The following is a 10,284-nucleotide window of genomic DNA, read 5'->3' on the forward strand; positions in this document are numbered from 1 at the left end:
TTAATGTCAAGTGTCAGCTTCCTCAGAGAGGTTGAGAAAGCTGCCTGATGGGATTTTGAAGAGCATACCCTTTAGGGTCAGATAGGCCTGTGTCCAAATGACTAAATAGATAAGCAACTTTGACCCCATTGCTTAGCATCTCCAAGTGGATCTCCCCACTGATTAAAAAAAGAAGAAGAAGAAGAGCTAATAATGCCCACCGGTCAGGGATGCTGTGACAAGAAAGGAGGCAGCATTTGTGAAAGGACCTATCACGTCACCAGGGAATCTGTCCTCTTCCCTGCTTGGAGGAGCCTTACTGGGCAGGAGGGAGGGTTGGTAATGGCTGGAAGCCAACCAACAGGACTCACATGCCTCTGGTGCCACCATGGCCACCATCCATCCGACTCCCTCTCCCTGTGACAAAGCCCCAATCTCCTCACTTTTTCTTCTTGCTGCCCCCACCAGAGCCCGGCTGTGTCCAAAGACAACTATTCAAAGCCCTGTAACCACCAGGCAGCCAGATTATGGGAAGCAAAGCGGCAGGCCCTCTGGCTGTGGCAGGGCAGGATCGTGCTCCGTGCAGGGACGCCTTGGCCCAATAGCAACAGCATCCCTTCCACAGCTGCTTGGCCTCCCATCCCAGCCCTGCTCAGCCTTCCAGTCGTGGAAGCAGGCCTGGGTTCTCCAAAGTGGTTTTGTCTTCTGAATGCTCTCTCAGGGCACATCCACAGGGCTGGAGGAAGGCCCAAAAGGCCGGGGGGGGGGGGGGGTGACTGGAGAGACAGAGCAGAGAAAGGTCACTTGAATGGAGGCGGGTTGTGACCTGCACCGTCATCGGGCCCCAGAGCAGCTGCCAACACAAGTTTTCAGACAGCAGGGAGCCGGTGCCTGGTGAGCAGCCGGTTAGAAGCTGGACTTCAGAGGTGTCTGAGGACTGAATGAGCCAATGTCCGACCCCCACACCACAGCCCAGCTCTGCCTCCGCTGGAACCACCTCTCTCCTCCTCTTTCACTATAGTTCTCTGGGCCTCTATCACCAAAATCACGGATCCATCAGTAGACTCTAAGTACCTCGAGGGCAGAGACTTCCAGAGGCCTCAAACTCACGCTCAATTATTGTGTGCTAGTTTACTTAAAGGTACTATGTCCCACCAAGAGTCCTGCCCCTGAGTCCTCACACGCTCCAATTTCCTGGGTCATTCACTCCTGATGAAAGTCATCCTTGCTCCAGCCTCATTGTTTATCTGTTGTATGGTAGTCCAGGACTGCTCTTGAGCACTCAGCACCAGGAAGGTCTCTTCAGGGTTTTAACCTCAGAAGCGTTGCTAAGCCAGGGTAGGAGGACACTCAGGGCTGACTCCGTCTTGCAGCCTCCTTGTTGTGTGTATAGGGAAATATTTTAAGAGCAACTGATCTCATCTTTACTTTCTTTTCTGTTTGCTGTTGTTGTTGTTTGTTTTCTCGATGGTTCAAACCATAGCCAGCAAACCCAGAATTACATGCTGGAAGCTTGTAAGCAGTAAAAAGCAAAGGAGAGAATAGCAGGTGAGGAGGGCTTTTCAAATCCATCCGTGGGAGGATTTCCCCTATTGTTAGCATCGACACCCTCCGGTCACTGGAAGAGAAAGCACATCCTGCAGAGAGATGCAGGATCTCTACTGTCTTTTCCATATCAACCTAAGTCTGATAACATATCTAAGTAGAGAGACACCTGGGTGGCTCAGTGGTCGAGTGCGCCGGCCTTCGGCCCAGGTTGTGATCCTGGAGTCCCAGGATCGAGTCCCATGTCGAGTTCCTTGCATGGAACCTGCTTCTCCTTCTGCTTGTCTCTCTTCTCTCTCTCTCTTTCTCTCTCTCTCTCTCTCTCTCTCTCTCTCAGGAATAAATAAATTTAAAAAACCATATCTAAGCAGAGACTCCCCATGCCAAGCACATGAAATAGGGCCACAACTCTGCCAAAGGGGGACAGAAAAGTGGCTTCTCACCTGGTGTCACAGGTATGCATAGGACAGTGGGAGAGCACCCACCTGTCCCTGAACTACCTTCTTTGAGGTACAACTCCAAACAGGGCCCTAGCCAGAAACGGCTGAAGGTAACTTCTCAGAAAAGGAAAAAAAGAAATATTGCTTTAAAACAGCATGGAATGAAACACCCCACCCACATATCCACCCCCCCCCTTTTCATCCACCACACCCCTCCAGAGGGACTCTTTGATCAGTATCTGCTCCAAGAAGGGGAGGGGAGGTGGAGGAACAAGACGAGAACACTCAGTAAACAGTATTATTAACCCATAGGCTGGCAATAAATCAGGGCAGGAGGTGACCTCAGCAGGCTGGAGTAATCCTGCATGTCAGGATGAATTTATGAGGCCAATTTTATTGGCCTGCATGACCCAGGCTCCTTGGAGACGTCTCAGTAACAAATCCAATCCACTTCATTTATGAGCTGTGTACAGTGTCAGCCACGGGGCCCAGCCAGAGCGTCCTGACCACCCTCCCCGAGGGGGTGCCCGGGAGTGTGGCCCTCAGGGAAGCAATGTTCCCAATCCATCCTGACTGTCACTCCCTGCGAGCCAGCCAGACCTGCCCTGGGAGTCGTCACCTTCAGACTGCTCGTCCTAGATTCTCATTCTGCGCTGCCCTGAGAGCCGGTTCAGCCTGCAGCCAGTCATTGCCCCTCTCCTGGCCTGCTTCCTCCTGACAGAAGGAAAAGGTGGGACTCAGTGTGGCCCAGTGGGGGTACTAGAGGCACGTGGGGGACTCCAGATCTGGCTTATTGCAGGACTTAGAATCTTTGATACCAACTGGGGCATGCTTGTGGTTTCCCCACCCGGTCACCAGATCAACCAACGGTGCCTCCACACATTTCCAGAGGCTCACACTTGACAGTTATTGGTAGGTAATAGCAAAGGGCCCTCCCTGGGCACAGACATCCCAGCTGGGTCCGTGAAGGAGTTGATTCTCCCTCCACTCCCTACCCTGGGAGCAGAAAAGGAGATACTCTTGCCAGTGGCAGCTAGAGGGACCTCGGGGCCAGCCAGGAGCCTTCCCAGTGAGAAGAGGGAGCAGGAGCGGGTAAAGTCCTTTGAGCAGAGGGCCTGGTGTGTACCTGGCCTTCACCTGCTCTCTGTTGGCTCCGAGAGCTGGGCGGAAGGCGCTTAAGTCTATTTGACTGTCCCTGTCATCGTAAGGTTTACGGATGGTTAATTTATTCTTTATAGCACAGTCATTGATGGCTGTTAAATCACAAATGAGAGCCAATAAAGGGTGAATTGCAGCCGAAATTACACTGTTTATATGACAGCAGAGTGCCGGCTAAAAGATTCATATGCTGCTGATGAAGTATGTTATAAATTTTAATTACCATAGTTTGTACAAATGACATGTTTGAAATGCTATTGAGTAATGTGACCCTGATAATGAAACTATAAAATAAATCATTAACTTTCCGAATGAGCTTTTTTATTTCACTGCTGCACAGAGTAAACTTTTCAGTTTATTCCAAATCCGTCTCTTTACACCCCCATCCTCCACCCCTGGCCTAACCGGCTTCTCTCTCTACAAGGGCTGGGGATAAGGAAGCAGAAGGAGGCTGGTGACCTGGGGGCATGCCTGGAGAAGCAGCCTGGTAAGACTGACCCTACTGGCCAAGGCCCAGGAGCTGGGAGGGAGAGTCAGCCAAGGGTAGAAGCACTGGATGTGTGCCTTGAATAAACCCCATCATGATTCCCATCTGCGAGAGGCAAGGACCCTTTTCTGAGCATCCATCACAATGCCCAGATGGATAAGTCTCTGGGTGGGGTTGGGCTGCACCATGGCTGAGAGAATTGCAAGGAAACTAGGCAATTGTCCTGGCCCATGGCCCAGTTGAGAGTCCAGAAAAAGGCCAACAGGAATTTGGTAGGTTTTCTCCTTGTTAAAGCATCCTTAATCCCATGCCATGGGCTGGCATGTTTATGAATTAGCTCCTCACAACCTCTACCCCCACCAGGCACCAGTCCCTGTGGTTAAATACATCTTACAGAAAAGAACTTGAAGTGCGAGGAAAAATCTTAAAGAATGAACCTCACCAAAGGCCATTTGGGGCACCTCTTGCTCCAGTCACCATCCCAAGAACTCTCCAGCAGACAGGGCCCCTTTAGTCTTGCACGACAGGAAACACATTGTTAAGTTTGACAAAACCCTGGCTTTGTAGGGTGTTAGCACATCAAGCACTTTGGCCAACCCTTCATCTAAAACTCAATGTGAGTGGAAAGGTAGGGTGGTGGGGAGACAAAACACAGGGAGGACGTTTCACTCCCAGCCATATATAAATTCCAGAAGAAAATACGGTTTGAAAAAGCCCTCAGACGTTTCTTCACACCCTTCTAGGGCATATCCAGCCCCGTCCTCCCACTTTGGTCATGTGGAAATGGAGTCCCAGTGGGGCCACAGCAGAGCTGGGGTGATAGCCCCCAAGACCAAGGAAAGAGCGGAATAGGATGGTTTCATGCACTATGGCCAGATTACCCCAAGGCCAGCTTGAAGCAGGCAGCATCACCTTCCTAATAGTGTAAACACAGCCAGCAGCCTCTCTGTTCCTCTTCTGGAGAAAGGTCACTAATATGTACCTCTTCCCTCTGCAGACAGGCCGCCTGGCAGGAAGGCAGGCCTGGCTTGAAAGATTGCTCTGCTCTCTCCTTCCTTCCGTTTCCCAGAGCAAATCTGCTCTCTAGAGTGTGCCAGACGAAAAAAAGGTCAAACTCAAAAGGGCACGCTATGGGACAGCTTCTCGAAGATTCCTCCCAGGGGTCTGCAGAGGAGAACTAGGCATGACAGTGTGGCTTATTAAGAGACACTACACTGAAAAGTCTACTAGCACTTCAGAGGCCTTGCTTCCAGCACCCAGTGACCGGTGACAGAAGAGAAGGGGCGCTGACTGTATTTTCCATTCTGCAAATGAGCAAATGGAAACAAATTGGGAAGGAATTTGTCTTAGGTTCCAGAGTATGTGAATAGCTGGAGCAAGCAGGAAAGCCAAATACATTTATGAGACAATCTGGGAAATTTGGAATCTGACTCAGTATTTGATGATGATATTAAGAAATTATTGTTAATTTTTACAGTTGAATAGCAATACTGTAATTATTCTTGTAAAGGATCCTTAATTGTTACAGATGCATACTGAAGTGATAACCGATGAAATGGTATGCCATCTGTGATTTATTCGAAAATAATCTAAGATGGGAGGGGATGGGGGAGGGCTGGCTGGATGAAACAAGATGGACCATGAGTTAATAACTGCTAAAGTTGGTGATGGTTACTTGGGGGTTCATTATACTATCCTTCTGTGTATGTGTTCAATTTTCCATAACAAAGAAAAATTTTAAAATACTCAAATGCCCTTGCCTCCCAAAGTCTACTGCAATGTCCATTTTCCTATGTGTTCTAAGCAATGCTAGGAAAATAGATTGGACCACTTGCCTCCGGAACATGCTTCAGTGATGTAGGAGGATATGAATTTTCACCTTCCTTTTGTTAGAGGAAGTCCGGAAGGAGTCTGGCATTGGGATGTGTGCAGCCCACACACTGGAGAGAGAAGGCCCTGGTCTACATAGCTTCCTAGCACATACACAGCCAGAAGCAGAAGGTCTGCCTGAGTGGGACTCAGCCCCACTGCATCAACCTGAACAGGCCCCCTCATTTCTTGGAATCTTGGCTGTTTCATTCACCAGCCTACTTCAAAGGATGTTAGGATCAACTTAAATAACTAAGGGGGACTTCTAGAGAGAGGGTATAGGGTAAAAGAGCAAGAATGCAGGTTCTGGACTCCCTGTATCCAAATTCCTAGCGTTGTGGCTTAGACAAGTTTCTTAGTTTCTTCTACCTCGAGGTCCTCTGGAGGAGAAGTGGGGTTGTAAGAATTCAGTGACACAATATATGCCGACAGCTAAGAATAATACCAAGTCTCATGTAAGTTTATTATTATTATTATTATTATTATTACTCTATAATGATATTCTAATATATAATGTCAGTATTATGAGAAGAGCCACAGAACATTACATCAGAAAGGGACTTGAGGGCAGCCTGGGGGGCTCAGTGGTTTAGCACCACCTTCAGCCCAGGGCCTTATCCTGGAGACCCGGGATCGAGTCCCACATCAGGATCCCTGCATGGAGCCTGCTTCTCCCTCTGCCTATGTCTCTGCCTCTCTCTCTCTCTCTATCTCTAAAAAAAAAAAAAAGAAAAGAAAAAGAAAAAAAGGGACTTGAGAAGTCATTGATTCCAAGCTCCATCTTTTAAAGCATTATAAAAGTGATGTGATTTATCTGGTGCCACATCCCAAGATAGTGACAGAGCCGAACCTACAGCAGACTCCATCTCACTAAGTAGATGGCCACTTCTTGCTTATTATTCCCCACTCATGAGGAGGCCCACACTGAATTGCGTCCTCAGTCCTGAGTCTCATGCTGGCCAGGCACATCCAGGAGTCCCCATGCCCAGTCCTTCGCCGGATTTGTAATGGGGGAGGACCACGGGGTTGGAAGAGAATCCTACACACGCGCACGCGTGTGCACACACACACACACACACACACACACACACACTGCTCCTTGTGCCACACTGATCCTGGGAGGACAAAGCGCGGGGGATCAGAAGCCCCTGACGTGTCTTTCTCCTTCCAGGGTGTGTTTCCAAAGAGTGGGTGGCACTTGGAAGGCCTCCCCTCTGACTTATCAGCCACCACAAAAACATTTTCAAGGCGATGGCACAAGCTGCCCTACTTACCATTAAGAGAAAGGACCACATTATTGCTGTTATAAACCATTGATTAAGGTTTATAATAGCAATAATCCCCTCGAAATTCATTGTTACTGCAGTTAATGACCAGTTTATTAGAGCGTTAACCATCCTTGGCAATGGGCTGAGTCGTTTAATGTGGGTAACGACCAATTTCTCAAGGATTATTGCTTAAATAACAATTCTTTGCGAGATGTATGCGCCACCACAAGTGCAGATCTGGCTGGAAGCTTCTCTTCAGAAATAAGTGTTAATTATTTCTTCAGAGTTGCACCATACCTAACAAACCCCAAGCAATGAGCTTCTGGTGGCAGTGCTTCAGTGACACCAAAGAGGCCAAAAGTTGGGCAAGGGCCTAAAGATAGCACCACACCCTTCCATGAGGGAGCCAAAGCTGGAGCCACCACTGGGATGTCTTGGGGCCTTGCAATCGAAAGCACTATTGGGCAACAGTATCTGGCTCTTAGACTACTTTTTCCTCTTCACTTGGCTTCATTTCCAGAACTTTCTACCTGCCCAAATCACCCATCTGCCCCCTTCACAGGTGGGAAAAAGAAGAATCAGCCAAGCAGCTGGGGAAATAGCTAAAGAATGTGAGACCTAGGCCTCATGAAGGTTTAATATGCTCTGAGGCAAATATTTGCCTACACTTGCCCACCCAAGTCCTAGAAGCCCTGGAAGAACATGGCTGCAAAGCAATGAATGGTCTCAACTGTTTGCACATCCACTTGGTGGCTTTGGGGTTGCTCCAAGGCAGGAAAAAAAAAAAAGAAAAAGAAAAAGAAAAATGGGTTCGGCTCACATGCCTCACAGCTCAGCTGGGGCTCTGAGAAGTCATCATGTCATTAAATCATGGTATTACTACACCAAGGGACCTCATTATGAGCCAGGCCACCCTCCTTGTTTTACAGGTAAGGACTAAGGGCCCAGAGAAGGCAGAAGGCTGACCCAAGTCACACAGACACTTAAGCAAAGTTGGAATTAGAGCTCCATCTCCATCTTCTGAGCATTATGGACCTCAAGACCACCTTTTTGGACACATCTCAGCAGAGAACTTCATCTCAAGAAACAGTAAAAGGATCACAGCCCCATAAGGAAGAGAACCCAGGGGCAAGCTGCCTTGAGTCCACAAGCACTGAAACAGGAATCTCAGAAGAAACCAAAGATCTGATTCTCCCACTCTACCCACTCCCCAACTTTCTTTTCATGCCTCCCTCAACTCAAGCATTTCAACCATTCACTACTTTCCATCACTTTACATTAGCACTGGCATTTCAATAACTTTTTTTTACATGATCTGAAAGCTACTGATACGATGACACTCTAATTGCATTATATTAACTAAAATAAATACTAATAGGGTGTGAACCTAGCATAATAAGCTAGCAACCTGCTATCACAGTGCCAGGGTAGGCTAGAGAGAAATCTGGTGCTTCACTCAACAAACACATATCAAGGCCCTGTTTTGTGCAGAGCGCAAAGGCAACCTCCTTTTTTACTCAATATGGCCAAAAATTAATTTGGTACAAGAACAGAAAGTGAGGCACCACAGCCTCTTTGATCTAGGACTTCTTCAAACCCTATGTTTTGACTTAATAGCAAGAATGATCACTGCTCAATAATGGCAAGGGGCAAAATGAACACCTATCCTAGGAATTCAGTGAAGGAAGTTCCCCTAAGCCATCCCTTCTCTTGTCCTTCAGACACACAGACCCACCAGCATCGTGGAGCCAGATGAATCAACGGGATCTGACACAGCTCCCTCCCAACAAGAATGTGTGGAACACAAAGGATGGGCCCCTCATCTCTCTCCTGCTTGCTCGCTGATACTCTGGCCAGCACTCTGACACCATAGTGATGACATTAGACCCCATTTTTCCCCCAAGTTATAATGTTTATGAGTCCAAATGTCAGCATTTGTTTCTTAAGCCATCAAACTGAATTCATGATTGTGTGGATTAGATAAACACTCTCACTAAATCACAAGAGTTCAGTGTCTTCTATTCAGATTCCCAACTGTATTGCTATCCATATGCTTATAGGATATTATGAAATTTTTATTTGCAGCCATGCAAGATAATAGCATCAATTATAGATCATGTTTGAGCTGCATATAGTTTTGTTGTTTCAAGTAAATAAGTTAATATATGTAAAGTGCTTAAAAGAATGGCTGGCACATAGCAAGGGCTCAATAAATGTTAGCAGTTATTTCTGCTGGCTATGATGCAATGCCTGACACTAAATACGATAAAAACCAGTCACAATTTCCTGTCCATAATCATAAAAACAACGCACTAAGTCTAATAACTGAAATGAAACCAATACAATTTAATGTGTTCAGTCACTTTCTGAATTGTGAACAGTTTACCATGGGGGTAAATTTCATGTATCTTATCAAAGATAAGATGTATATACATAATTTATATCAGGGTATATTTTTGATCCGTCACTCCTGTCCTTGCCTTCGATGGTGATGGAGGATCCACAGAAGGTCTTCAGTCTATGAGCAAGAATTACTTTCCCGGGCACGTGGGTGGCTCAGTCGGTTAAGCATCAGACTCTTGGTTTTGGCTCAGGTCATAATCTGAGGGTCCTGGGATCAAGCCCCACATCTGGCACTGCACTGAGCAGGGAGCCTGCTTAAGATTCTCTCTCTCTGTCTCCCCACCTCTCTCTGCCCCACCCCAACCCCGCTTGTGCTCTCAGTCTAAAAAAAAAAGAAAACAAACAACAAACAAGACTCCATCAAGACTCCAAAAATCTTCTGTAGTTTTCATTCCTCTACTCTGAACTCAGCAACTTCACACCTTTTCCAGGGGTCAGAAACTGGGTGAAGCAGCAGAGACCCAGAGAAGCATGGTGGCATCCTCGCCCTGGAGCAGCTGGCTGGTCAGGGAAGACAGACAAACAGGCACATAAGGAGCTAAGTGAGATACAATGTGCTAAGAGTACACCCTCCTCACGTGTCTGCAGGGTAGACGACAAGTGAAGGGAGGAGTGGGAGCACAACAGAGGAGCAATTATTTCTGCCTAGCAAGAGGAGAACCATTCCCCAGGAGGTATTGTTTGAACTATACCCAGAGCTAGAACCAATGTGTGGGTGAAACACCTGTGCCAGGAGCCAGCGCAGCAGAGACACAGAGCGGGGACAGAGAGAATAGTTCGGCTCTGATGAACTTCTCCTAAAATTGAATTAGAACATCAGAAGGCCGGGGTGGGGGGGGCATGGTAAATGCAGTATATAGATGCTTGATGTCCTATCAAAATATTTTTTTTCGACTTCTATTAACCTATGAAGGGGCAAGAGTGAATAGTTAGGGCCTGGAAAGGAATTAATAATGCAGGCTTCCTTGGATCTTCAAGGATTCCAATAGCATTTCACAAGGCAGGAAAGGAAGGAAGGTGAGTCAAACAAAAGGAAACCAAAGGGATCTGGAAGAGCGTGGAGACGTGGCCCATTCTCCCCTCGGAGGCATGACTCAAACTATCCAAAAGCATTGCTCGCCCTTGACTGAATTCC

At 47.4% G+C, this 10,284-nt stretch overlaps 1 long non-coding RNA gene across 1 annotated transcript; it reads left to right on the forward strand.

The window, feature by feature from the left end:
* Positions 1-2,444: 2,444 nt before the first annotated feature.
* LOC140605524 (uncharacterized) lies at positions 2,445-10,023 on the forward strand. Its single transcript, XR_012008177.1, has 3 exons — positions 2,445-2,694; positions 3,547-3,609; positions 8,468-10,023. It is a non-coding gene; the product is annotated as an uncharacterized lncRNA (long non-coding RNA).
* Positions 10,024-10,284: the final 261 nt, after the last annotated feature.

This window comes from Canis lupus, chromosome 15 (assembly GCF_048164855.1).
Source record: "Canis lupus baileyi chromosome 15, mCanLup2.hap1, whole genome shotgun sequence".
NCBI classification, from domain to species: Eukaryota; Metazoa; Chordata; class Mammalia; order Carnivora; family Canidae; genus Canis; species Canis lupus.